Raw genomic sequence first — 27,292 nt, forward strand, 5'->3', positions numbered from 1 at the left:
ACTTCTTATGAAGGAACAAAAAATGGCAGAAAATGCTAGTCATATATGGTAATATTAGCTCCAGGGTGTGCTGGCACCCGAACAGGTAAGCATGCAAGTGCAACAAGCAGTAAAAAAGGCAAATGATTTGTTGGCCTTCATAGCGAGAGGATTTGAGTACAGGAGCAGAAATGTCTTGCTGCAATTATACAGGGCCTTGGTGAGGTCACACCTGGAATATTGTGTGCAGTTTTGGTCTCCTTATCTGAGGAAGGATGTTCTTGCTATAGAGGGAGTGCAGCAAAGGTTTGCCAGACTGATTCCTGGGATGGCGGGACTGATGTCTGAGGAGAGATTGAGTCGGTTATGATTATATTCGCTGGAGATCAGAAGAGTGAGGGGGGATCTTATAGAAAACTATAAAATTCTAACAGGACTTGACAGGGTAGATGCAGGAAGGATGTTCCCGATGGTGGGGGAGTCCAGAACCAGGGGTCATAGTCTAAGGATATGGGGTAAACCTTTCAGGACTGAGATGAGGAGAAATGTCTTCACCCAGAGAGTGGTGAGCCTGTGGAATTCACTACCACAGAAAGCAGTTGACGTCAGAACATTGTATGTTTTCAAGAAGGAGGTAGATATAGCTCTTGAATCTGAAGGGATCAAAGGGTATGGGGCGAAAGCTTGAACAGGTCACTGAGTTGGGTGATCAGCCATGATCATAATGAATGGCAGAGCAGGCTTGAAGGGCTGAATGGCCTACTCCTGCTCCTATTTTCTATGTAAAATGCAAATATGAATTACAATTGTTACACCTGGAAACAAAAGAAAGCCCGGGTGGCTTTGCTGTAGCCAGACTTATGGGCTCTGCATAATGGGAAAAAAACAAATGGCTATTGACCTTCTGACTCTGGATAAATTCTACAGACTTTGGGAAATCTGCAGGTTGTAGGGAAGACAATGACCAGCAGTGGCAGCCTCAAGGAAGAGAGAAAGGGAACATCTGCTCTCAGAAGACTGATACAGCGAAAGGCTGCAAAATCTTGAACGTGTTTTAAAAGTTGAGGTTTGCAGAGAAGAAAAAGATGAACAGGGTGACCAGAGATATCGTATTCACAAAAGTCTAAGTCAGAAGTGCTCTGAAGAAGTAAGCGAAGAGGACATTGACTTTGAGAAGGATCTGGGAGATCAACCAATTGCAAGTAGGAGGAGTTTGGAACTTTCAGCTACAAAGATTTTGCTTCACGGAGGACTGTGTAATGTATAAATGTGATGTGAGGTTTTGAAGTGTTTTAGTAAAGTGAAGAAAATACCTTTCTCTGTAATTTGGAGGATCGGCTACTTACAAAGTACGATTTAGTTAGTGGGAATTTTTAGTTTAGTTGTTATAATAAAAGTCATAAATCATGAAATCTTGTTGTGTAATTCATTAAATTGGTCTGGGGAGTTCATATCTCGTGTTTTAACATTGACGGTCTCACTGAAGTCATAACAGTTCGGATATGGGAAGCAGAGTTTTGGATGAGCTCAAGTTAAAGAAGTTTGGTAGGTTGTTGACTGGCCAGGACAGCATTGCAATTGAGTCTGGAGCTATCAAAGGGAAGAATGAGGATTTCAACAGCAGATGGGCTGTTGCAGGGGTGAAGACGGATGATGTTGCAGAGGTAGGTGCACAGTGGTGCAGTGGTTAGCACTGCAGCCTCACAGCTCCAGTGACCTGAGTTCGGTTCTGGGTACTGCCTGTAAGTTCTCCCTGTGACCGTGTGGGTTTCCGCTGAGTGCTCCAGTTTCCTCCCACAGCCAAACACTTACAGCTTGATAGGTAAATTGGCCATTGTAAATTGCCCCTAGTGTATGTAGGCGGTAGGAGAATGGTGGAGATGTGGTAGGGAATATGGGATTAATGTAGGATTAGTATAAATGGGTGGTCGTTGGCCAGCTCAGACTTGGTGGGCCAAAGGGCCTGTTTCAGTGCCGTATCTCTCTCTCTGACAGGTGAAATAGATAGTCTTGGCAATAGAGAGGATGTGGGTTTGGATCAGGTCGAGGTTAAATATGACTCCAAGATTGCGAACAGTCTGATTCATCCTCAGACAGTATCCAGAGTGGGGTAAGGAGTTGATGGCTAGGCAACGGAATTTGTGGCAGCGACTAAAGACAATGGTTTTGATCTTCCCAATATCTAATTGGAAAAAAACTCTGCTCATCCAGTACTGGATGTCAGACCAACAGTTAAATTTGAACCCTTCACACTGATGAAGAGTTTTAAAAGTGGAACACATAGCTTATCATTAGAAATTAATAAGAACTCAGACAGAGCTATTTCATACAAATGATGTAAAAGAGAACTGGATAAATATTTGGAATGGATTATAAAAGGTTAAGGTTTTGACTAGATAGCTCCAGTTGAAGAATTAGAGCCTCACTGTGCTGTAATATTTATCATTATATGGTGAGTAGTAGGAACTGAGAATCAAGCTGTTGGATAAGGGCCAGTGATGGAAATTGTACCATTCAATCCATGAGATGATGGGGTATTTTCCATTCTTCATTATATAGAGAAAAAAACACTTACCAGCAGAGAATAGAAGAAAATATGCAGGTCACTGGTGAGAGAGAGGAATTTTAGAATCATAGAAACATAGAGCACAGAATAAGGCCATTCAGCCCATTGTGTTTGTGTTGACTCTTAAAACGAGTAGTCATAATTAGTACCACTTTTTGTCTGTAACCCTGTAAGTCCTCGTCCTCAAATACCAGTACAACTCCTTTTTAAAATTATTTATGTAATCAGCTTCCACCACTTTTTCAGGTGGAGCATTCGTGATCCAAACAACTTCCAAGAGTGAGAAAAAATTCTCCTCTGTCTCCCCTCTAGATCGTTTGAAAATGTAATATTTATAACCTCAGGTTATTGATCGTCTCACCTGAGGGAATAGTTTTTCTCTATCCAATCCATCAAAACCTCTCATTATTTTCAAAACCTCGATTAGATCACCTGTTAATCTTTTCTGCTTTGAAGATTCCTAATTTTTCAGTCACAACTGAAATCCCTTATTCTTGGTAACATCCTGGTAAACCTTCCCGACCCCTTTTTTAAGGTCTTTACACCTTTCCTGCTGTGTGGTGCCCAGAATTGCCCACAATACACCAGTTGAAGCCTAACCAGTGATTTATAAAGTATTAGAATGATCTCTTTAATTTTATATTCTATGCTTTTAAATATAAACACAATTTTAACCACCTTAGTAACTTACCCTGCTATCTTTAAGGATTTTGTTTATCTGGATGTCAAGTGTCTATAGTGTGTTACCACAATTACCTGGGGTTTCTAGTCTTCAGCCTAAATGTGGAAATATTCTGGCACACAGTAAACTAAACATTGAGAAGAGAGCAGCAATAAATCTTGTAAATCAATCTGAGCTGCCAGTGATGCTCCTGAACAAGCCTGGAAAGTAAGGTTAGCTAATTAGTTACAATAGATATGGGCGTTGCTGAGAAGACATAATTTAACAGGCTAGCAACAACAAATCCTTCTGCCAGGAATCTGCCAGAAAAAAGAGCACAACTTGATGAATGGCCATTCTGCCAGGAATGTAGGGAGCAGTATTAATACCAGTCAGCCATCACGGTCTTAACTGTATATTTGTCCAGGAAAGTAAAAATTCCATTTGAGATGATGGGGAAAAATTCAACCAGGGGTCACAATTAAAAATTGAAGAAGCAGGTGTGAGGTTGGATGTTCAGAATCTTTAGTTTTCTGATAAAATGATCAACTTGTGGAACAGGATTTCAGAGAAGGTGTCTTTTCAGTCTTTAGAAGGCATTAGATGGAACAAGAAGTAACTCTCGCATATGGAAGCTAACAGTAAATCATTTGATAATTAATGGGTTGAGGCCTTCTTGAGCTTGCCTAATCAGCCTTGAGGGTTTAAAGAGAAATTGTGGAGCTAGAACTATTGAAATGGTTACGGATTCCTGTTCTTTATGCTTCTCTCTGGAAGAATGAGGAAGTTAGAATTAGTGTATGGGGAGCCAAGGCTGGGGTTCAGCAAGTATGACCTAGAGGTCCTTTTCTCATCTTAGATACATAAACATAAACACATTCTGCATTTTCTTAAATCAACTGAACTCCGCTTAGTTTAGATTAAAATAACCAGGTGTTTGAAAATTTATACAAAGTTTGAACAGTGACACTATACCATTCATATCCCTCCAAGCTCTAAGGTCCAGCTTTGGAATCTGGTTACAATGGACACAATGGTTTGGTAATTAATTAAATACAAATACATCCTTTGGAAGAATTTTAATTTTGGTGTTGTCACAGATTATCCTAGCCAGGGAAATCTGACCAAGAACCTTATGCTGTTCATCAGTAAAAACACCTAGATGTTCCCACCAGAATCTAGAGAGGAAGCAAATGCAATCAGTAGGCAGCAGTATACTGAAAGCAGCATAAAATAGGACTATCAAACAATATTCCATATGATAAACTTTTGTACATAAAATAATTCACAATAAAGTTGAGTGAGAAAATGCCAATCCCATGAGTGCAAGCCATTGAATAGTACATATTACCAATTATTAATCCAATTACTGATTAGGCTTCCATTTTTCTTACAAGTATAAAATCTCTGCATTTTCCCCACAGCATTCCTGGTTTCCCTGCACCTGTTGCCAAGGGCTGAGGAGAAAACCCTCAAGCCTCTGCACAGGATAGTTGCTGTGACCCTCTGTTACTTGAACAAAAGAAAAATTAATCCAGCCAAGCAACTTGTGTTATTAAAAGTGTCATGCTAGGCTCCCACCTGCCAAGAATGAGGCATGTTAATTTTGTCATGAACATTGTTACTGGAGTGAAGAAAGGACTTGTTAAACAGATCAGCTGTAGCTAGAAAAGACATTTTCATATTAACAGTGTTTGGAAGGACAAAGCATCCATTCCCTGACACATTCAATCCACAATGGACTTTTGATCACCAGACTTTGAAGGTGGGGGAACTTGCATTCCAGTTTGACTGCTAAGATGGCTGAATTCAGAAACGGACATGGTCAAACCAGTTAGTCACACGACTAACCTGCTGGGCAAACTGAGTTTTTTGAATTTGTACAAACAATTTGGGCAAGAAAGCTATTTGCTCCTAAACTGAGAAGATCTCTCCTGTCTGCTCCCATCTCTTTCTCACAAGCCTCTGATTCCACTGAAGACACATGAACCCCAAGAAAGAAAGGACTGCCACAATGAACAAGGTTTAAGAAGAATACTGGGCCTCAACGAAAAGCAAGATCTACTGACAATCAAGGACTCTGCAGTGAGCTCGAAGAACCGTAACAACAATTCTTCAGATATTGTCTCAAATGTTTCCACTTTATTTCTTCTGTTTCTATCTGCATGTGTGTATCGCGTGTGCATGCTAGCGTGGGCGCGTTGTCTATGAGTAGACATTAACCGAATTAGAATTTAAGTTTAATAAAAATTCACTTTTTTTCTTTAAACCTGTTGTGCTGGTTTCTTTGTCTTATAGAGAGATACAGCACTGAAACACGCCATTTGGCTGACTGAATCTGTGCTGACCAACAACCACCCATTTATACTAATCCTTCCTTAATCCCATATTCCCCACCATTCTCCTACCACCTGTCTACACTAGAAGCAATTTACCTATCAACCTACAAGTCTTTGGCTGTGGGAGGAAACCACAGCACCCGGCGGGAACCCACACGGTCAGAGGGAGAACATGCAAACTCCACACAGGCAGTACCCAGAACCGAACCCGGGTTGCTGGAGCTGTGAGACTGTGGTGCTAACCACTGCACCACTGTGCTGCAATATAATTGGAAAGTGCTGAAAAAGGATTCACCAAGGGGGAGCTGAAAACACAGTGTGTTTAAAAATTGAACCCTGATACAGTAAGACCACGTGAAGGCTGAAAGGGAACCCTAGACCTCTTTCTCACCTGGTCATAACAAAAGAAAAACATTCTGGAAATAGCAGCATCTCTGGCGAGAGGAACAGAGTTAACATTTGAATTTAATAAAAGCAGAATACTGCAGATGCTGGAAATCTGAAATAAAAATAAGAAATGCTGGAAATACTCAGCAGGTCTGGCAGCATCTGTGGAGAGAGAAGCAGAGTTAACATTTCAGGTCAGTGACCTTTCTTCAGAACTAGCAAATATTAGAAATGTAAAAGGTTATAAGCAAGTAAAGCGGGGGTGGGGCAAGAGATAACAAAGAAGGTGTAAATCGGACAAGGTCACAGAATAGCTGACCAAAAGGTCGTGGAGCAAAGGCAAACAATATGTTAATGGTGTGTTGAAAGACAAAGCATTAGTACAGGTAGGGTATTAATGGACTGTAAATTGAATAGCCGCAAGTACAAACATAAAAAAAAAGTGGGTAAGCAAACTGAACAAACTAAGATGAAATAAAATTAAATAAACGCAAAAAAATACATAAAAAAAGGAAAAAGAGAAAAATAACTAAAAATAAATGTAAAATGGGGGGCCCGTCATGCTCTGAAAGTATTGAACTCAATGTTCAGCCCAGCAGGCTGTAGTGTGCTTAATCTCTGCTGTTCCTCGAGCTTGCGTTGATGTTCACTGGAACACTGCAGCAATCCCAGGACAGAGATGTGAGCATGAGAGCAGGGGGGAGTGTTGAAATGGCAAACAACCGGAAGCTCGGGTTCCTGCTTGCAGACTGAGCGGAGGTGTTCGGCAAAGCAGGCTGTGTTTGGTCTCCCCAATGTAGAGGAGACCACATTGTGAGCAGCGAATACAGTATACAACATCAAAAAAAGTACATGTAAATTGATGCTTCACCTGAAAGGAATGTTTGGGGCCTGGGATCATGAGGAGAGAGGAGGTAAATGGGTAGGTATTACACCACCTGCGATTGCAGGGGAAGGTGCCATGTGAAGGGGACAAGGTGGTGGGGGTAATGGAGGAGTGGACCAGGGTGTCACAGAGGGAACGATCCCTTCAGAATGATGACAGGGGAAGGGAGGGGAAGATGTGTTTGGTAGTGGCATCACGCTGGAGGTGGCAGAAATGGCGGAGGATGATCCTTTGGATATGGAGGCTGATGGGATGGAAAGTGAGAACAAGGGGAACCCTGTCGCGGTTCTGGAAGGGAGGGGAAGGGGTGAGGGTAGAGGTGCGGGAAATGGGCCGGACACGGTTGAGGGCCCTGTCAACCACAGTGGGGGGAATCTTCGGTTGAGGAAAAATGAAGACATATCAGAAGCGCTGATGGAGATGGAGATAGAGAAGTGGAGGAAGGGAAGGGAAGTGTCAGAGATGGACCATGTAAAGGTGAGAGAAGGGTGGAAATCAGAAGCAAAGTTGATAAAGTTTTCCAGTTCGGGGCGGGAGCAGGAAACGGCACCGATACAGTCATCGATGTACAGGAAAAAGAGTTGGGGGAGGGGGCCTGAGTAGGACTGGAACAAGGAATGTTCGACATATCCCACAAAAAGACAGGCATAACTAGGACCCATGCGGGTACTCATAGCAACACCTTTTACTTGAAGGAAGTGAGTGGAATTGAAGGAGAAATTGTTCAATGTGAGAACAAGTTCAGCCAGGCGGAGGAGGGTGGTGGTGGTTGGGGACTGGTTGGGCCTCTGTTCAAGGAAGAAGCGGAGAGCCCTCAAACTGTTCTGGTGGGGGATGGAGGTGTAGAGAGATTGGACATCCATAGTGAAGAGGAGGCGGTTGGGGCTAGGAAACTGGAAATTGTCAAAATGACGTAGGGCGTCAGAAGAGTCACGGATGTAGTTGGGAAGAGACTGGACCAGCGGAGAAAAGATAGAGTCAAGATAGAAAGAAATAGGTTCAGTGGGGGAGGAGCAGGCTGACACAATGGGTCTGCCGGGACAGTCCTGTTTGTGGATTTTGGGAAGGAGGTAGAAGAGGGCTGTCCGGGGTTGTGGGACTATGAGGTTGGAAGCTGTAGAGGGAAGATCTCCAGAGGAGATGAGGTCAGTGACAGTCCTGTGGACAGTAGCTTGATGTTCCGTGGTGGGGCCATGGTCCAGAGGGAGGTAGGAAGAAGTGTCTGAGAGTTAGCGCTGAGCCTCTGCAAGGTAGAGGTCGGTACAGCATACAACAACAGCACCACCCTTGTCTGCAGGTTTGATGACCATGTCGGGGTTAGACCTGAGAGAACGGAGTGCGGCAAGTTCAAAGGGGGACAGGTTAGAGTGAGTGAGGGGGGGCAGAGAAATTGAGATGACCAATGTCGTGCCAATAGTTTTCAATGAAAAGATCAAGAGCGGGTAAGAGGCCAAGGGGAGGGGTCCAGGTAGAGGGAGAATGCTGGAGACGGATGAATGGGTCTCTGGTGATAGGCTGTCTACTAATATCCATTATAAGCCCACTGACTCCCACAGCTACCTCGACTACACTTCTTCACACCCTGCCTTCTGTAAGGACTCCATTCAATTCTCCCAGTTTCTCCGTCTCCGATGCATCTGCTCTGATGATGCTACCTTCCATGACAGCGCTTCTGATATGTCTTCCTTTTTCCTCTGAATATTTCCAGCATTTCTTGTTTTTATTTATATTATAACATTTCAATTTAGTGCCTTTTTGTCAGAACTGGAATAAGTTCAAGATGTGCCCGTTTTTAAGCAAGTACAAAGAGGGGAAAGTTTGGCAGGGGGTGGTGGAAAGAACAAATCAATGGGGTAGAAGGAAGGAGTGATTAAATGGCAAAAAGGATAAAGGTGCAAGACAAAAGTGAGTGGTAATGGGGCAAATAAAGAAACAAAAAATGGGTCTGCGAGAGCTGTAAATGGAAACTATTACCAGCACCTTCCGGTTGAAAAAATGGGAGTAATGGTAAAAATCTGAAATTGCTGAACTCAGCTTTGAGTTCAATGAAGTTCAATGACACCAATGCCAGGCAATGTCCATCTTCAACAAGAGAGGATGTACCCATCTCCACTTGAGATTCAACATCATAACCATCACTGAATACCCCACTATCAACATCCTGTAGGTTATCATTGACCAGTAATTGAACTGGAGCAGCCACATAGATACTGTGGCTAAAAGAGAAGGTCAGAGGCTGGGAATTCTATGGCAGGTAGCCCACTACCTGACTCCCCAAAGCATGTTCACAAGGCACAAGTCAGGAGTGTGATGGAATACTCTCCACTTTCCTGGGCGAGTGTGGCTCCAACAACATTCAGGAAGCTCAACATCATTCAGGATAAAGCAGCCTGCTTGATTGGCACCTCATCCAGCACCTTAAACATTCACTCCCTGCACCACAAACGCACAGTGACAGCAGTATGTACCATATGCAAGATGCAACTCAAAACAACACCTTACAAACCCACAACCTCTTTCACCTAGAAGGCCAAGGGAAGCAGACACGTGGGAAATCCACCATCTGCAAGTTCCCCTCCAAGCCACACACCATCCTGACTTGGAAATATATCGTCGTTTCTTTACTGTCACTGAATCAAAATCCTGGAGCTCCCTCTCTATCAGCACAGTGGCTGTACCTACACCAGATGAACTGCAATGTTCAAGAAGGCAGCTCATCACCACCTTCTCAAGGGCAATTAGGGATGGGCAACAAATGCTGGCCTTGACAGTGATGCCCACATCCCATGAGATGAATAAAAAGGTACCTGGAAGAACTGGCTTCCAGCATATCCTGTCACATTTAATGGTAGGACCTGATTAGCAACTTTATATTTCCATTTCACAATCACAGCCAGCCATAATTGAGAGACTGGCTGGCTGTTGCATGGGTATAAAATAAAAACAATAAATGCTGGAACCACTCAGCATGTCTGGCAGCATCTGTGGAAAGAGAAGTAGAGTTAACGTTTCGGGTCAGTGACCCTTCTTCGGAACTGTTGCTTGGGTAGGCCTTCAGCTCCGGGCCACAGCCAGGGAGCAGGGAGGACAGAGAGAGGGATTGGAAAGACCAGGGTAGGGTTAGGGATGGGAGGGGGAGTTGAAAGCCAGAGGCAAGATCGGAGGATATCAGAGGGCAGAGGGATGATCAGAGGTTGGTGTTAGGAGAAATCTGAAGCCACAGGCGAGATTGGGGACCAGAGCGAGGGGTGGATGTGGGGGAGATCAGAGGGCTCATAGAGGGGATCGAAAGGGTCAAGTTGGTGAAGCAGGTAAATTGGAGCTGGCAGATATGTGGAAAGGCGTGTCTGCTGTTTAGCTGTCAGGTTTCGCAAGGCCTGGAAATCTCTGCCAGCTAGGGTTACATTTAAAAGGGTAGCAAAATATAAGGTACACAACCTCATTATATTTCAACTGCCAACCTGCCTCCTGGGAGCAGGTTCATTGCTCATCCCCCTCTCCTGCCTCCGTTAAAACTAGAAGTGACTGGGTTAGAGGCTGGTTGGGGTTGCGATTTATATTTTTTAACCTTATAGCAACCTATGCAACCCAAAACCGCCTGATTTTGGGTGCTAAAACTACCTCCCCCTCCCACTATCGTGGGGATGCACTGAGCCTGCTCTTAATGAAGCTTAGTGGAGAAAGCATAATTTTGTAACAAACATTGTGAGTGTTCTTTTGGTAATACTTTCCATTACCTGTCTCCTTCTTTCAGGTCATGGAATTGCTTTCCTATCGACAGGCAAACAAGGAGTCGACCCTACCACCTTTCCTGAAGGGTTCAATGATTCCTCCCACCCACAAGTTAATGTTTTCTGGAGTTCCGTACAGGTCGAAGAGCTGATTTGGCAGTTCATGGTTTTTGAGGATTCTGCTGAGTTCCTTTCCATCTTTGGGTGCAGTAAGACCGCAGAACCTTCTCCAGGAATTGTACCCTGTGTAACATTTGGAAGCAAAGAGAAGGAAGAGTTAGTTTGTATATGTGGTAGAAATGGAAACACACTGATTGCCAACTGAAGCCGTAATGACAGCAGAAGCTGACTCGGATCTGAGTTAGGTTCTCGCAGAATTTTTAAAAATCATTGCAATGTAACCTATTTGTCATGAAATCAAACCATGTAAATTTTATAAATATACATGTAGAAGAAAAAGATAAAATGCTTTGCAAAGCAATAATCAGGACTGATTGAAGGATGTCGATGAATCGGGCATGGTGTTAGAAAGCTGCCCTCAGGCTCAAAGCTACCTCTTGGTTAATAGGGTTATTATTCTATAGTACAATACATAATTAACTCATGTAATGGTGCATGCAGCACCTGTGGAAGAGCCTGTCACTCCAGAATTGGCCTTTATAGCCACTCCAGGCGCTGCTTCACAAACAACTGACCACCTCCAGGCGCATATCCATTGTCTCTCGAGATAAGGAGGCCCAAAAGAAAAAGAAAGAAAGAAAGAATGGTGCACTAAAATCCAGGACTATGAATGGCAACATATAGCTTTGTACCCATTCGAGTCAATTTCTGACCTCAGTCTACGATAACGTTTTGCACTTAAAATACCTTAGTGTAATAAAACATCCCAACCGTTTTTACAGAGGTGAAGAAAGGACCTGTATACCAAGCAGAGTGGGAGAAAGGTAAGGGAGTTTACAAAAGGCAAAATCAATGAGGAAGATTCGAGGGATTCTTTGAAGGAAGAAATGGAGTGGTGGGGTGGGATGGGATGGAGCAGTGGCAGGTGTTGAGGCTAAAGGCTGTTCTGCTAAAGGGTAAATGGATACAGTGGAGCACAGAGTTAGAAGAGTAGAAGGTGTGAGCAGGAACCTCAGCCTGGAGGAGATTGCAGAATTACAAAGGGGCAATTCCACGGAAGAACCTCTACATTAGGAAAGAGATTTGAAATTGATGTGTTGGGAGGTGGGAACAAATGAGCATTGGCGACAACAAAGACGATAGGGAGCCTGACTTTATGTGCGATGGGTCTTGGGTGGTGGAGTTTTGGAGGTTGGCAGGCCGATGAAGGAAATATTTCAGCAACAAAAAAGGTCCAATGGGACAGTGGTGGGTGACTACAAAAGTGAAAGTCTTGGTGGTGATGAATGTGGAATTTGAAACTCAGGTCAATGCCAAAAAGGTACTCAGATTAGTCATTGTGAGCTCAGCTTGATTGGCCTGCCAGTGAAAGGAATGGAGTCAGGGAAAAGGTATAACATTTTAGAGATGGGAGCTGAGGAGGATGATTTTAGTATTTCCAGTGTGGAGTTGATGAAACATTTTACTAAACAAGGACTTAAAGTCATCTAAGTAGTTCAACAGCATAAAGTTAGTTGAAACATCAGGAATAATGCAGGGATCGATGTGATGATGTCAGTGCAAAGGGGAAAGTTGACCCCCTGCCAACGAACTAAGTTTAAATAAGGAAAAGAAGGTGGTTAAGGTGAGTGTCATCAGGTACACCTGAGGTAACCATATGGCCCTAAACCTCTCTGCTTCTCTTTGCTCCTTTAAGACACTCCTTAAAACTCCTTAAACTCTTTGACCAAGTTTGGTATCAGATTTTAATTTATAATGCTTTTGTGGAGTTCCTTGGACATTTTATTACTTTAAAAGCCACCATATAAATATAAGTTAAAAGCAAAATACTGCAGATGCTGGAAATCTGAAATAAAAACAAGAAATGCTGGAAATACTCAGCAGGTCTGGCAGCATCTGTGGAGAGAGAAGCAGAGTTAACGTTTCAGGTCAGTGACCCTTCATCATATAAGTTGTTGTCTTTGTGGTTTTGGTGAGATAAGAAACCATTGTGGAGATGGTTTAATGGAAAGAAGAGGAGTGGAACCAGGCCAGAGTGCCATGGAAGTAAACCACAGAAAAGGGGTTTTGGAATGATTGCTCCCTAGCACTGCCCTCTTGCTGATGTTTTGATCTGCACTTATACATAGGAACATAGGAACCCAGGAGCAGGAGTAAATCATTCAGCCCATCGAGCCTGCTCCACCATTCAATACGATCATGGCTGATCATCCACTTCAGTGCCTTTTTCCCACACTATCCTCATATCCCCTTATGTCATTTGCATTTAGAAATCTGTCAATCTCTGCTTTAAACATACTCAATGACTGAGCTTCCACAGCCCCCTGGGGTAGACAATTCCAAAGATTCACAACCCTCGAGTGAAAATATTTCTCCTCGTTTTTGTCCTGTGATTTACCCCTTATTTTGAAATTGTGTCCCCTGGTTCTAGACTCCCCAACCAGGGGAAACATCATAGCTGCATCTACCATAGAAACATAGAAAATAGGAGCAGGAGTAGGCCATTTGGCCCTTCGAGCCTGCTCCGCCATTCATTATGATCATGGCTGATCATCCAACTCAGTCTACCCTGTCTATCCCTTTCATTATTTAGTAGGTTTCAGTGAGATCACCTCTCATTCTTTGAAACGCTAGAAAATACAAGCCCTGTTTCCCCAATCTCTCTTCATAGGACAGTCCTGCCATTCTGGGAACAAGTCTGGTGAATCTTCATTGCACTCCTTCCATGGCAATAATATCTTTCCTAAGGTAAGGGGACCAAAACTGCACACAGTACTCCAGGTGCGGTCTGACCAAGGTTCTATACAATTGAAGCTAGACTTCACTACTCCTGTACTCAAATCCTCTTACAATAAAGACTAACATACCATTAGCCTTCTTAATTGCTTGCTGCACCTGCATGTTAGCTTTCAGTGACTTATTGTTTAGGACACCCAGGTCCCTTTGTACATCTACACTTTCTAATCATTTAAGAAACACTCTGCACATCTATTCCTCCTACCAAAGTGGATAACCTCACATTGTTCCACATTATATTCCATCTGCCACGTTCTTGCCCACTCATTAAGTCTGTCCAAATCCCCTTTGAAGCCACTTTGCATCTTCACAACACACATTCCCACCTCGTATTGTGTCATCCGCGAACTTGGAAATATTACATTTGGTCTGCACATCCAAATAATTGATATATATTGTGAACAGCTGGGACCCAAGCACTGATCCCTGTGGTACCCCACTAGCCACAGCCTGCCAACACGAGAATGACCTGTTTATTCCTATCAGCTGTCAGCTACTTAACGTGCTGTTCTCACAGACTCTGCCCAGAGCAGAAGCATGAGAATATGTATATGACAGCTGGTAAGAGGGAAGTCATTGTGCTGATGATCAATAGATTCGGAGACACTTTGGGCATGAAATCCATTGTGGTAGCGCTGCTGGAGGCCCCCACATTGTTCCACCAGGATGCGGGTGCACATTGGGATGTCCCCAGTGTGCGCAGGAAGGTGGTGAATGGGTGCTATCCTGATGTCACACAGCCCAATAGACTGATGATATGCCAAAATACCAAATTTGGATCACATAGGTCCAGACAACAAATTCATCAATCACTCACCAACCACCTAGTGCTAAGCTGCAAGATACGTCCAGCACTAGCATTGATAAAAGGATCAGCCACCCACGTTGCAAGTAAGGTAATTTTTAAGAATGACTGCAATTGCAAAGTGTCTGAAAGTACTCTGGAATGGTTTTGGAGATGTTGTGGTGAGTTGCTGGATTGATCAGGGAGTGTTGCTGCATCTTTCAAGGGAGAACATAGGATTTGGTGACCTGTACACACAAAGGCTGCAGCAGGAATGGAGGCTAAAGTTGCAGCACCTCTGGGTATGCAGCATGGCAGGGAAATAGAGCTGAGGCTGTGGAGAGGGCAAGCTCTGTTGATGCCCTCTGCCAAGTTGGAGCTAGACGGCTCCATATTCCTTGACAGTGACTAGCTGGCAGTCCAGCCAATGCATCCAGAATCTTGGTGTGCATGCCCATCAGCATTCTCCTGTATGCCGCCAAGTAGAGGTCCTCAACTGAGTTCTCTGCAGCAGAACATGACTGCAACCTTGCTGTCCAGTGAGCTGGCAAATAAACTATCCTTTACTTCTGGCCTGGCTGCAGTCCACTTGTGCCCAGATGAGTCTGATCCCAAGTCTATACCAACCTCCAAGGTACGTGCAGTGCCAGTATCTGAGCTTGTGGCTGTGAGTGTCAGCTGAAATGATAGGGCTTGTTGATTAGTGCTGTACTATTGCTCTCAGTGTTTCCTCCTTGGGTTGCTATGGCTAGACAGGCATCAAGTTCTTGGATGTCTGAAAGTAGGAAATCAGAAGGGGAAGGTTGCAATGAAGGAAGGCAGATGGGGTGGAAAGCAGGAGGTCTATGATCACATCATCAGCAGCTTCCTCATCGTGCCAAGCAGCAGGATGATGATGTGCTGGGAGTTGAGAAGGGGCCTAAGATAGGGAAATACAGTCATCCTCAAATGTTCTCAGTAATGCCAGATGCCATGGGTTCCATCACAGTTGTCTCCATGATGTTGAGAGCCATCTACTCTGTAGGACTCAGGAGATACAAGTGTCCTTGTTCCCTGGTCATTTTGCTCTGCTCCCTTCTAATGTCTACCACCTTGTTCTGCAAGAGAGAGGGCAGAATGTCAGTGATACTGTAGCACTGTGTTTGAGTGATGTGCATGCAATAGCTGAATAGCTGGACGTATATGGAGGCAACGAGAGGTGGAATATGAGACTGGCAGCAATGGTAGGTATGTGAGAGTGAGGTGGAGTATCTGGAAGTTAGGTGTGAGTCCTAAGTACCAGGGAGTGCTGGCAGCTGAGTGATGTGAGTGAGTGAGTGGTGCATTGTACAGTGTGAGAGGTTGGTCGTGTAGTGGTCATGAGATGTCATGCGAAGATACATTCACTGACCTTGACTACCCACGTGAGGTCATTAGACTTCTTGTGGTACTGCTGCCAGGTCCTTGGTTCCAGACCATTGGAGTTTACCTTCCTGACCACTTGCTCCCATTCCCTTCTGTTGGTGGTCCTTGAGGGCTTCCTGGTCCTCTGCAGAAAAATGGCATCTCTTCTCCTGCTCACCTCCACCACTGCTGCTTCCAGTGCCGTATCCGTCATCCCAGAACCTTCTCTCTGAGCTTGTGTTGCATTCTCCACCTTTTAAACTCCAGGAATATTTTCAGTGCAGTTTTCCTTTAAGAATAACGGACTGCCTTTAAAAACAGAGTGCTGGCTGCACCACGTGATCTCTGTTAAGCGCAGAGGCAGCCAACAGCATGAAGAGGATGCCAGCAACCAGGTACCCACTCAGTCCCAGGATACTATCAGGTAAATGAAGTGGCAGCACTGAGTTTGTGAGCGACCCACCTCTAAAGAGCTACCGTGGGCACTTTGCGAGTCGTGACTCCTGTGACCACAAAATATGGCAAAAGAATTTTTAGCCTTTTGTAAATAGCCATAGTAAGTAACTTATATGGGGAGGGAAGATAACAGTACTCTAAAGTGCTCAGGAGTAGGTTTAGTTTAGTTTAGAGATACAGCACTTAAACAGGCCCTTCGGCCCACCGAGTCTGTGCCGACCATCAGCAACTCATTTATACTAATCCTACACTAATCCCGTATTCCTATCACATCCCCACCTGTCCCTATATATTTCCCTACCACCTACCTATACTAGGGGCAATTTATGATGGCCAATTAACCTATCAACCTGCAAGTCTTTGGCATGTGGGAGGAAACCGGAGCACCCGGAGGAAACCCACGCAGACACAGGGAGAACTTGCAAACTCCGCACAGGCAGTACCCAGAATCGAACCAGGGTCCCTGGAGCTGTGAGGCTGCGGTGCTAACCACTGCGCCAATGTGTCCCCAATGTTTCTTTGATGAGGGTGTCAATAATTGTACCCCTTTGGGAATTCAATTTTCCTGCACTTTGATGAAGAGGATAACGAGGAAAAGAAGGAGGAAAGAATGGATGTCAGAAAAGTGTGACATCCCGCACGCAGGCAACACCTGTCCTAAACTTATCTTCCTCATAGGTTCTCCATGGTCAGTAGAGCCTATTGTGATTTGCCTGTTAGCAGTATCTAGGAAGTCTGCCTGACACCATAACCGAGATATGCCAACTATTGGAATCTGACTTGTAGCCTTTCTCCACCAGGGACACTGTTCTGTCTGTGTTGAAGATGACAACAGCACTGAATATTTATGTATCCACGTGGTTCCAAGAGGCCTCTGGCAACATTTGTCATGAGTCAGTCAATAGTTTTGACACTGGCTTAGAAACATCATGGGAAGTTTTGGATGGTATCAAAAGAACCTAGAAAACTGAGATGGCACTCGTCTTAGTGAGGCTGATGTAGGCTTTGGAGGGGCTCCATTGATCCAGACATCCATCACAGCAATATCTAAAATCACTCCTTATAGACCGCTAGTGCTGGTCATGAACTCAGTGGGCTAGTGTTCTGTGTAAGTGCAAGTTAAATAGTCCCAATTAAGTTTGAGTCTTGAGCTATTGTGCTCTGCAGACTATCTATGCAAGCAATCATTGATGCAACTGTAGATGCAACAACTACTCTTAGAGCCTCTTTCTGACATTATGAATGTTCTTTGATCTGTTGGACTGTCCGTGTGATCTTGGTCAATACCTCCACAGCCAAAGGCAGCCATTTCTGCCCCTTCCCAACTCCTCCTGCTCACTAGTGTTCTGTGATTTACCCATTAATATCTCTTCTGCCCTTGTGCTCCTTGTGTCATGAAGGTGTATCTGGGCTGGTGCTTGCTTAAGTAAGGTGTTATGATGGAGTGAGTGAATTATAGGAAGGATTCCTCTGGAGTTGCTAACCTGCTTCTTTCAGTCAGTGTTCAGAACCTGTGAGGAACATCTTAGGATGGTACTTGTGAATCAAATAATGCGGTTGAGTAATAGCAAGAGGCCATTCAAGTCATCAAAATATCGGCAGATGGCAAAAACTCACAATTGTATACAAGTTCCTTCCCATTGCCAACCTGAACCCGACAGCCTTTCTCCAGCTCCTCTGTCTCCCACAGGCTTTTAATTGCTAAACTCTATCTTGATTTCCCTTCCTTCCTGTGGTTATGAGCAGGCTTTTCCCTTCCTGCATACCAGAGGCCCCTCACCCAGGAGGACAGTGGCAGATTTAACTGGCTGCTCAAATAGCCAATCCCTGGCATGGAAAGCTGGGTGAGGATGAGAGGTCAGTCAAGTCTTTGGCTTCCTATTGAGCTGGCACAAATACAGTCATCAGAAAATTAGAGGGAAAATAATCACAGAATGAGTGACTCTTCAAAAGGTTAAAGTTCACTTGATTCACCCGATTTCCGTCATGGCCTCACCCTAATCTGTTTCTCTCCACTTCCCTCAGTTACAGTTCACCTGGTCCGATAGAAGAAATACAATGGCATTAAAACTGGATCACCTTCAGACATTACTGGGTATTGTTGATTACCTGGAAGCCCATGGTCCCGGCCTCGTTGGATGTTCAGTGAAGCCAGGTCCTCACCGATGCGACTCAATGATGATCACGCAGGTCATCCACCATCAATACATCCCGTTTCGCCAGTTTGTTTGGAGAACCCATTAATCCCAGGAGAAGCGGACCAATTCCACCTAAAAAAAGCAAAAAAGCCTTTTACTGAAATTCTGTCCACTTTTTTTAGGACCATTAATCAGCCTGCTGTTTTGTTGCACATAGGGAGTCAAGTCCAAGGAGGCAGTTCAAGTCAAGCATGGCGATGGGGTAAGGAAGATGAGAGGGGAATGGAGAGAGACAGGGAGGAGTGAATCCATGACAGGCTTTAGACATGATGATGAGATGAATACTTGAAGCAGTGGGGGACCTGGAGCTAATATAGGTCAATAAGCATGGGAATTATGGCTGAGTGGAAAAGGACACAGGCAGAAGGATTTTTGATGAGCTAAAGGTTATGGAGGTTATGGACCCCACCCTTGCCTCAGCTTATCTGCCGCTGAAGCCCCCATCCATTTCTTACCTCCAGACTTGACTATTCCAAAATTTCCTGGCCAGCCTCCCATCTTTAACTGTCCATAAACCTGAGCTTATCCAAAACTCTACAGCCCATATCCTAACTTGCACCAAGTCCCATTCATCCATCACCCCAGAGAGAAGCAGGAGGAGTGGGCCTGTGACTTTAACGAGTATTGGGATTCACAATGGAGCAGGGAGACTGTACCATTTGCAATTGTCTTGGTAAAATATTAAATGACGCTGCATGTAAATGTAATTTGCATTGCTTTGGGCCTTTATGTGAGAATATTTGATCCTTTGAAAATGGCAACTTTAAAATCAACTTGTGAATAGCGACTCTGCTGGAATTGCATGTTAACAGGGAGATGTATTGGAACCGTAAGGGGTACCACACCCTTAACATGTGGTTGGTATGTAACCGTGCACAGAGCATCATGTTAGTGAATGCCTGGTATCCTGGCAGCAGCCACGATGCTTTTATCATGCACCACTCAGCCATTCTCATCATATTCAAGCCACCCCGCTGAACCAGCAGCTGGGTACCTGGTAACAAGGGCTACCGCTCTACACATGGCTCACGACTGCCTTCTGCCACCCAAGAGCATGCATACAATGAGAGCTGTGCTGCCAGCAGGGAATGTTGTGGAGCAAATCATCAGCGTTCTGACGCATCTGTTCTGCTGACTGGACCACTCAGTAAACCCCAAATAAGCAGATCAATTGGGAGCCCTTCAGTACTTGCTGGAGTGTGTATCCAAATGCGTGGTGGTCTGCCACATCTGATACAATCTGACTGTCATGTGAGTGCAGCTCTTGTGCATTCCCTTAGTCTCTGTCTTGCAAGTGCCTTTGCTTGGCCTATTACTCTTACTCAGTGCGACCCAGAAGGCTGCTGACTGTCTTGAGTGAGACTACAGATGGCTTCCTGAGGAAAGGTCACAGACCTGAAATGTTAACTCTGTTTTTCTCTTTACAGACACTGCCTGACCTGCTGAGTATTTCCAGCATTTTCTGTTTTTGCTGCAGATGGCTTTGTAGGATGGCCTTGAACAGCTCTGCGCCTTGAGGGCTTGGCTTTGATTGCATCGCCTCAGCCCAGGTGTAGCAGTCTGGGTTGCCTGGTGACAGGCAACAGCAGGGGCACTGGTGGAGTGGCAATGGTGGGAGGACGAATGCTATCATCCTGATTTCAGACAGCAGGTTTGTGCTCCATGGTGCCACTGCTACTCCCACAGGGCAGCTCCTCAGCAATCGTCATAATCTGAGATTGCTAGACAGCCATGACAGTTTGCAAGCCTTATTGAGCACTAAGATCCACAGCCATGATGGCAGTAGTCTGAGCTTGTATGGCAGCAAGGATGGATCTCATGACCTCCAACTGAGCTTCCCCTGCAGCACTGAAACATTGGGTGGCTTCCAGCCATGCTGCAGTGGAAGCAATCGGACACCAGACGCTCCATCGTGGTTGGGTCTGCTCGTGCAGTCATGAAATTAGCCACCACTTCCACAGTGGAAAGGATGGGCTTCTTGCTCTCTGTGTTCCCTGTGCCATGTTGGAGCCGGACTCCTCCATGCTTGTTGACAGTAACAAAAGACTGTCTGGTGGACCTGCCAGCATACCAAGCATCTCAGTATGCACGTTCATCAGCGTTCTACTGAAGGCCGACCCATTGAAATCCTCATCTGAGTCCCCTGTAGCATAAGTCATTCGTGACATCATCCTCTGGGGAGCTAGCAAACGAAATATCCTTTCCTGTTGCCCAGGCTGCAGCACACTCATGCCTGGTGACTCGCTACATGCAGATCCCAACTCTATACTAGCCTCTAAAGTTCATGGAATGCCAATATCTGAGCTGGTGTCAGATCAAGTAATGGCACTTCCTCAGTACTGGTGTGGAGTTGCTCTCTGTTTTCTTCCTGGGTGCACAGTGGCTGAAAGCGAAGAACAGAAATGGGGGAGGGGTTATTGGGGTGAGGGAGGGGGAACAGGAGGTCCATGGTCACACCATCTGCCACTTTCACTTCATACCAGATATCAGGATGAGGGTGAGTAAGTTCACAAGGGGCATAAGGCAGTAACTTAGCATCATCCTCTATGGAAAGTGATGTTGTATGCCTTGGGTTCATCACAGTTGCACCCTTGATTCTGCACGTCATCTCCTCCGTCGAGCCCAGTGGATGGAGTCATGTTGGCCCGTTTTTGATTCTCTGGTTCTCTCTTCTGTTATGAGCCACCTTGTCCTGCAAGGGAGAGGGCAGAATGTCAGCGGTGAATGTGTTGCACTGTGTTTGGGTGATGTGCCTGCTATAATTGCTGAATAATTGGAGGTATGTGGAGACAGAGAGAGGTATATATGAGGTTGGTATCATTGGAAGGTGTGTGGTGATGAGGTGGAGTATCTGAATATGATGCGTGAGATCTAAGTGTCAGTGAGTGCAGCTGGGTAGGTGATGGGGATATGGTGCATTGAGCATTGTGAGAGGCTGGTGGTTTGGTGGTTAGGAGATGTGTTGCGAAGATGCATTCACTGACCTTAACCATGTGTGTAAGGTCATTAAACTTCTTTTGGCACTGCTGTCAGGTCCTCGGAGCCAGGCTCCAGGCATTGACCTCCCTTGCCACTTGCTCCCATTCCCATTGGAGTGACTGCCTTGAGGACCTCAAGGCCCCCTGCAGAAACCACGGCCTCTCTTCTTATGCCCACCTTGGTTTCTAATGCCTCCAGCGCTCTTTCTGGGAACCTGGGAGCCCTCTCCCTGACCTGGTGCTCCATATTCCTTGTTCAGATTTGCACCATTCTAAATATGAATCAGCCTTCTGTTATCCAGTGCAAATTTCCTTTCAGAGGGACAGACTGCATTTAATAGCTGGAGGCTAGCTGGAATACATACTAGCCTTGCAAGCTCTAAGCCTCCCTGTGGAGTGTGCGGTCAGCCAGCAGCGTTTGCTGCACACTGTCATTATTTAATTGAGGAAGCTGCACTAAATGTGTGTGCTGCCTACCTCCACAGCAATGGATGTGGGCAGGTTTTGATTTGCAAACCCTGCACCCAAAAAATGGCACCAACGCATTTCTAGCCATATGCTCCTTGTACTGGATTCGCCCACTGCAGAAAATACTTTCTCTGTATCTACCCCATCGATTCTCTTTCTCATTTTAAATCCCTTGATTAGATCACCCCCTCGACCTTCTAAACTCAAGGAAATACAAGTCAAGTTTATGCATTCTGTCCACATAATTTAATCCTTTAAACCCTGGTATCATTCTGCTGAATCTGTGCTGTACTCCTTCTAAGACAAATATATCTCCTCTGACTTTCAGTACCCAATACTGGATGCAGTGCTCAGATGGGATCTAACCAAGACTCTGTACAAATTCTGCACTAATAAAGGCCAACTTTTCATTAGCTTTTTTGATTACTATTTTCATCTGTGCACTAGCTTTTACATGGACATCTAAATCCCAATGTTTCTGTACAGCTGCTTGTCTCTCAGCATTTGGAAAATATTCCAATTTTCTTTCTCAGATTTGAATAGATGACCTCACACTTCCCCACACTGAATTCCCATCTGCCCTAGTTTTGCCCACTCACTTAGTGTGTCTATGCCCTTTTGTAAATGTCTTTTCCCATTTAAGCTCCCAGATGAATTTCAATTCCGCAGCCATGGAACAGAGTTTGGTGCTGTGCTGCTCCTTCGCTTGCTGACACGTCTCATTCTTGTGTTTTTTTTTATTTGTTCATGAAATGTGGACATCGTTGGTAAAGCCAGCATTTATTGCCCATCCCTAATTGCCATTGAGAAAGTGGTATAAGCCACCTTCTTGAACAGCTGATATCCATGTGGCATAGGTATACCCACAGTGCTGTTAGGGAGGAAGTTCCAGGAATTTGATCCAGCGACAGTGAAGGAACAGTGATATAGTTCCAAGACAGGATGATGTGTGAGTTGGAGGGGAACTTGCAGGTGGTGGTGTTCCCGTGCATCTGCTGCCCTTGTCCTCCTAGGTGGTGGAGCTTTGCAGGTTTGGCAAGTTGCTGTAGTGTATCTTGTAAATGGCACACACTGTGGCCAGTGCACAGCTGTGGTGAAAGGAGTGAATGCTTAAGGTGGTGAATAGGATCCTAATCAAGTGGCTTGTTTTGTCCTGGGTGATATCGAGCTTCTTGAGTGTAGCTGGAACTGCACTCATCCAGGCAACTGGAGAGTATTCCATCACACTCCTAACTTTTTTTTATTCTTTCATGGGATGTGGGTGTCACTGGCAAGGCCAGCATTTGTTGCCCGTCCCTCATTGCCCTTGACAACTAAATGGCTTGTTCGACCATTTTTGAGGGCAGTTAAGAGTCATCCAGGTAAGGACAGCAATTTCCTTCCTTAAAAGGTATAGTGAAACAAATAGGTTCTTACGACAATCGATGATAGTTTCCATGGCCCCATTACAGAGACTAGCTTTCAGTTCCAGACTTTTTTTTATTAACTAATTGAATTTAAATTTCACCAGCTATCATGATGGGATTTGAACCCAGGTCCCCAGATTATTCACCTGGACCTCTAGATTATTAGTTCAGTGACATTACCACTTTGCCATTGTCTTTCCCTAGGTGCCTTGTAGGTGGTGGACATGCTTTGGGGAATCAGGAGGTAAGTTACTTGCTTAAGAATACCCAGCCTCTGACCTGCTCTTGGAGCCACAGTATTTTTGTAGCTGGTCCATATAAGTTTCTGGTCAATGGTGACCCCAGGATGTTGATGGTGGGGGATTCAGTGATGGTCATGCCATTCATTGACTGTTAAGGGGGGATGGTTAGATTCACTCTTCTTGGAGATGGTCATTGCCTGGTACTTGTGTGACTCAAATGTTACTTGCCACTTATCAGCCCAAGTCTGAATGTTGTGCAGGTCTTGATGCATGCAGGCACAGACTGCTTCAGTATCTGTGGAATTGTGAATGGTACTGAACACTGTGCAATCATCAGTGAACATCCCCACTACTGATCTTGTGATGGAGGAAGGCAATTGATGAAGCAACTGAAGATGGTTGGGCCTAGGACACTACCCTGAGGAACTCTTCCAGTGGTGTCCTGGGGCTGACATAATTGGCCTCCAACAAACACAACCATCTTCCTTTGTGCCAAGTATGACTCCAGCCAGTGGGGCATTTCCCCCTGAGTTCCATTGACTTCAGTTTTACTAGCTCCATGATGCCACACTCAGTTAATTGCTGCCTTGATGTCAAGGGCAGCCACTCTCATCTCACCTCTGGAATTCAGCTCTCTTGTCTATGTTTGCATCAAGGCTGCAATGAGGTATGAAGCCAAGTGGTCTTGGTAGATTGAGCATCGGTGAGCAGGTTTTTGGTGAGTAACTTGATAGCACTACCAGCGACATCACTTTGCTATTGATCGAGAGTAGACTGATGGGGGCAATAATTGGTCAGATTGAATTTGTCCTGTTTTTTGTGGACAGGACATACCTGGGCAATTTTCCACTTTGTTGTGTGTATGCCTGTGTTGTATCTGTACCGGAACAGTTTGACTAGGGGAGCAACTAGTTCCAAAGTATAAGTCTTCAGTACTACAGCTGGGATGTTGTCGAGGCCCATAGACTCCCTCCATAGCTTCACCCCTCCCAATCTCTGTAATCTCCTCCAGTCCTACAACTCTCTGAGATCTCTGCGCTCCTCTAATTCTGGTCTTTGCAGATCCCCAATTTTACTCGATCCACCATTGACGACTGTGCCTTCAGCTGCCTGTAATTCCCTCTCTAAACTTCTCCACCTCTCTCTCCTCTTTTATGTTGCTCTTTAAAACCTAGTTCTCAGACAAAGCTTTTGGCCACCAGTCCTAATATTTCTTTATGTGGCTCAATGTTAAATTTTGTTTGATAAGGATCCTGTGAAGGGTCATGGGATATTTTTACTATGTCAAAGGTGCGATATAAATGCAAGTTGTTATTGTTGTCATTTCTGTCTTGCTCATCCACATTTGTTTCATTTCACTTCATTTTTTTCGTGGTTCTGCTTCCTGTCCACTACAGCTTCTGCTTTGGCAAGGCCTGCCAAGAGATTGAAATGGAGTTGGAGCATTTCAAAAGGCTGTAGGTATTTTTTTGCTATTCCCCTTCATTTTGCATACTGATCTTTAAGTGGCTGAAACCCTTTTAATTTCAGATAAAGGGTGATTTTGCAGTCCCCACCATTACTCCAGGCAAAAGTTGTACATCAGCTGTGAATAATGTCTGTCATTCAGCATGTGCTTTTTCAACTCGTAGCATCTCAAGATGCAGGTTATGGGAAGTCAGCTCGTTGCACTGTTGGTTAGCTTTGTGAAAGCAGTTAGACATTCACATCTACACTTAGCCTGAACAGCAAAAGCGGCCAAAAAGGGGAAGAAGCTTCCACAGACATGCCCTCTTGATGCAGGTGGGCAGAAGATCCACATGTAGGCTCCTCTACCAGAATTTAAAGGGACACAGCAAATGGGGTGGAATCCTGGTGTAACTGGATTCTTCTCCAAACTCCTGCTGCCCGTTCACCCCCAACTGAACTAGAAATGAGGCCTTCCATTCTCTGCAGCCCCACAAATTTTGGAGCCAATGATTTTAAGATATAATAACAATTGTGTATCAAGGTAATGAAACCATTCAGTGCATCAATATCTGGTGCAGTCATGTTGCAGTGCATGACCTACCTTCGTTTATCAATTTCGCTGGATTGAAGAAGGAATCACGCAGCGTCAGATTTGGATATTTGTGGTGTTCCCTATACTGCTCATCCAGACGTGGCACTACTGCGTCAATAGTAACATGTGCAAATCTGTTGACTGCAGTGGCAAAAGCATTCTTAACACTTAGATCAATGAAATCATCATATCCTTTGTATTTAGACAGATATTTGCGTGTTGCTTTTGGGCCAATTATTTTGGGTATGTAGTCATTGTAAGTTATCACCTGTTGAAGGGTGAGAAAAGAACTCACTGAATGAATTAATTTGAAAAAATACCCGATAACGTCAGAAGTACTGTCATCAGTGAGTTAGAGCATTATATTTTTCCCTTGGGGATTAAGTATAACACAAAGGGAAAGAAGTATTTCTTGGTAGTAAAGAACTGAGAAGTGCACTGCAGCAGCTAATTATCCTCCAAATTTAGGATTTGAGTGCAAATTCAGATCAACATGTGGAATGAAGATGTCCCTTCTTTTAAACAAGATCAGAATATTCTCATTTTACCTCTGGGCCTGAGTTATTAACTATAATCAGAATTATCAGAAACTAACAGTTACTATCATTTGGTGCTGAAATGTGTTTTTACCAGTTCTTGTCCAGATCAGCATGACTTCTAATTTAGAATGCTTCTCCTCAAAACAACAAACCAATCAGGAGGTTGAGAGTCATGGAATGGTCCACAGCTCTTTGCATGTCTGTAGGAGAACATAAAAGGGTATATTTCTGCCTTTACATTGCTGGCAGGGAATCTCACTTGCTCCCACTGGGGGAGATGCTGCATCAGCAGGGTGGAAGCAGCAACCTATCTTTTGGAATTGAGATTTTATTGGAGGAGAAAACTCAACATTTTTAATGGATGTGTTGGGAACGGAGCATGATTTCATGACCAATACCCCATTATAAAAAGTGGTAGCTGTGTGAGAAGACAGCAATGCCCAAATAACATACCCGCCTCGAGTAATCCAGGTCCTCTCCGTGATTATGATAATGATTGGATGCACCATAAACCACTTTATTAAACAAATGCAAGACATTCTGTGTTGACTTCTCTTGTTGGTGGATTAATGATGGAGCAGCTACACTGCCAACATGAATCTGCTGCTAACCTGTTACATCTTCCTTCAAGGGCCCCAATTTGGAGCAATAAAAAGAAAATCTTGTAACTTTTACCAGGTGTTGCAAGAGAAAGAATGATAGGTGAGGAGGTGAGCAAAGGTGAAACAAGTGGTTGAAAATGTATACTGGCACAAGTGCCTTGTTTTACCTTAGCTACCTCTGTGAGATCACGGGACCTCTTCCCGCACTCTGCGGCTATTCTTGGGGTGGTGGAGATAGCACTGACAGCAGAAAGTCATGTTGCCTTTTAATTAATTGCAACTTTTTAAAGGCTGAACCAGAACCAGAACTGATTTTCCTCTCTTCTAGAGGCAGCAAACCAATCAGGAGTGCAGTACTGCTCCAAGCCTGGTCTGCTTGTATAATTAAGGTCCTGTGAGGAAATTGCAATGGATTACTGGCAGACTCATATAAATGGGCTTTGGTCACCTTCCATCTGACATTGAGAGGGGAATTAAGCATCTCAAAGTCTCTTTTCATAATTATAATCACTCATCCCTGGCAAAATTTCGGTTGAATCTACACTGCAACATTTCATTGCTTCTGTACCTGAAGAGGAACACAGAAGTCCACACACATACCCAAATTCAAACCATTCATCTTTAACAAAACAACTTCCTGAAAGCTTGGCGTTTATGTTATATGAGCTGGGATATGCACACTGTACATGTCACATGCTAACTATGCACAGGTGCACATGCATGTGTGCAT

The 27,292-nt window shown here is 44.5% G+C and overlaps 1 pseudogene; it reads right to left on the reverse strand.

Annotated features, from left to right (window-relative positions):
• Positions 1 to 4,251: 4,251 nt before the first annotated feature.
• Positions 4,252 to 27,292, reverse strand: part of LOC137346492 (myeloperoxidase-like) — a 65,231-nt pseudogene continuing 42,190 nt past the window's right edge.

Source organism: Heterodontus francisci, chromosome 30 (genome assembly GCF_036365525.1).
Source record: "Heterodontus francisci isolate sHetFra1 chromosome 30, sHetFra1.hap1, whole genome shotgun sequence".
Lineage (NCBI taxonomy): Eukaryota > Metazoa > Chordata > Chondrichthyes > Heterodontiformes > Heterodontidae > Heterodontus > Heterodontus francisci.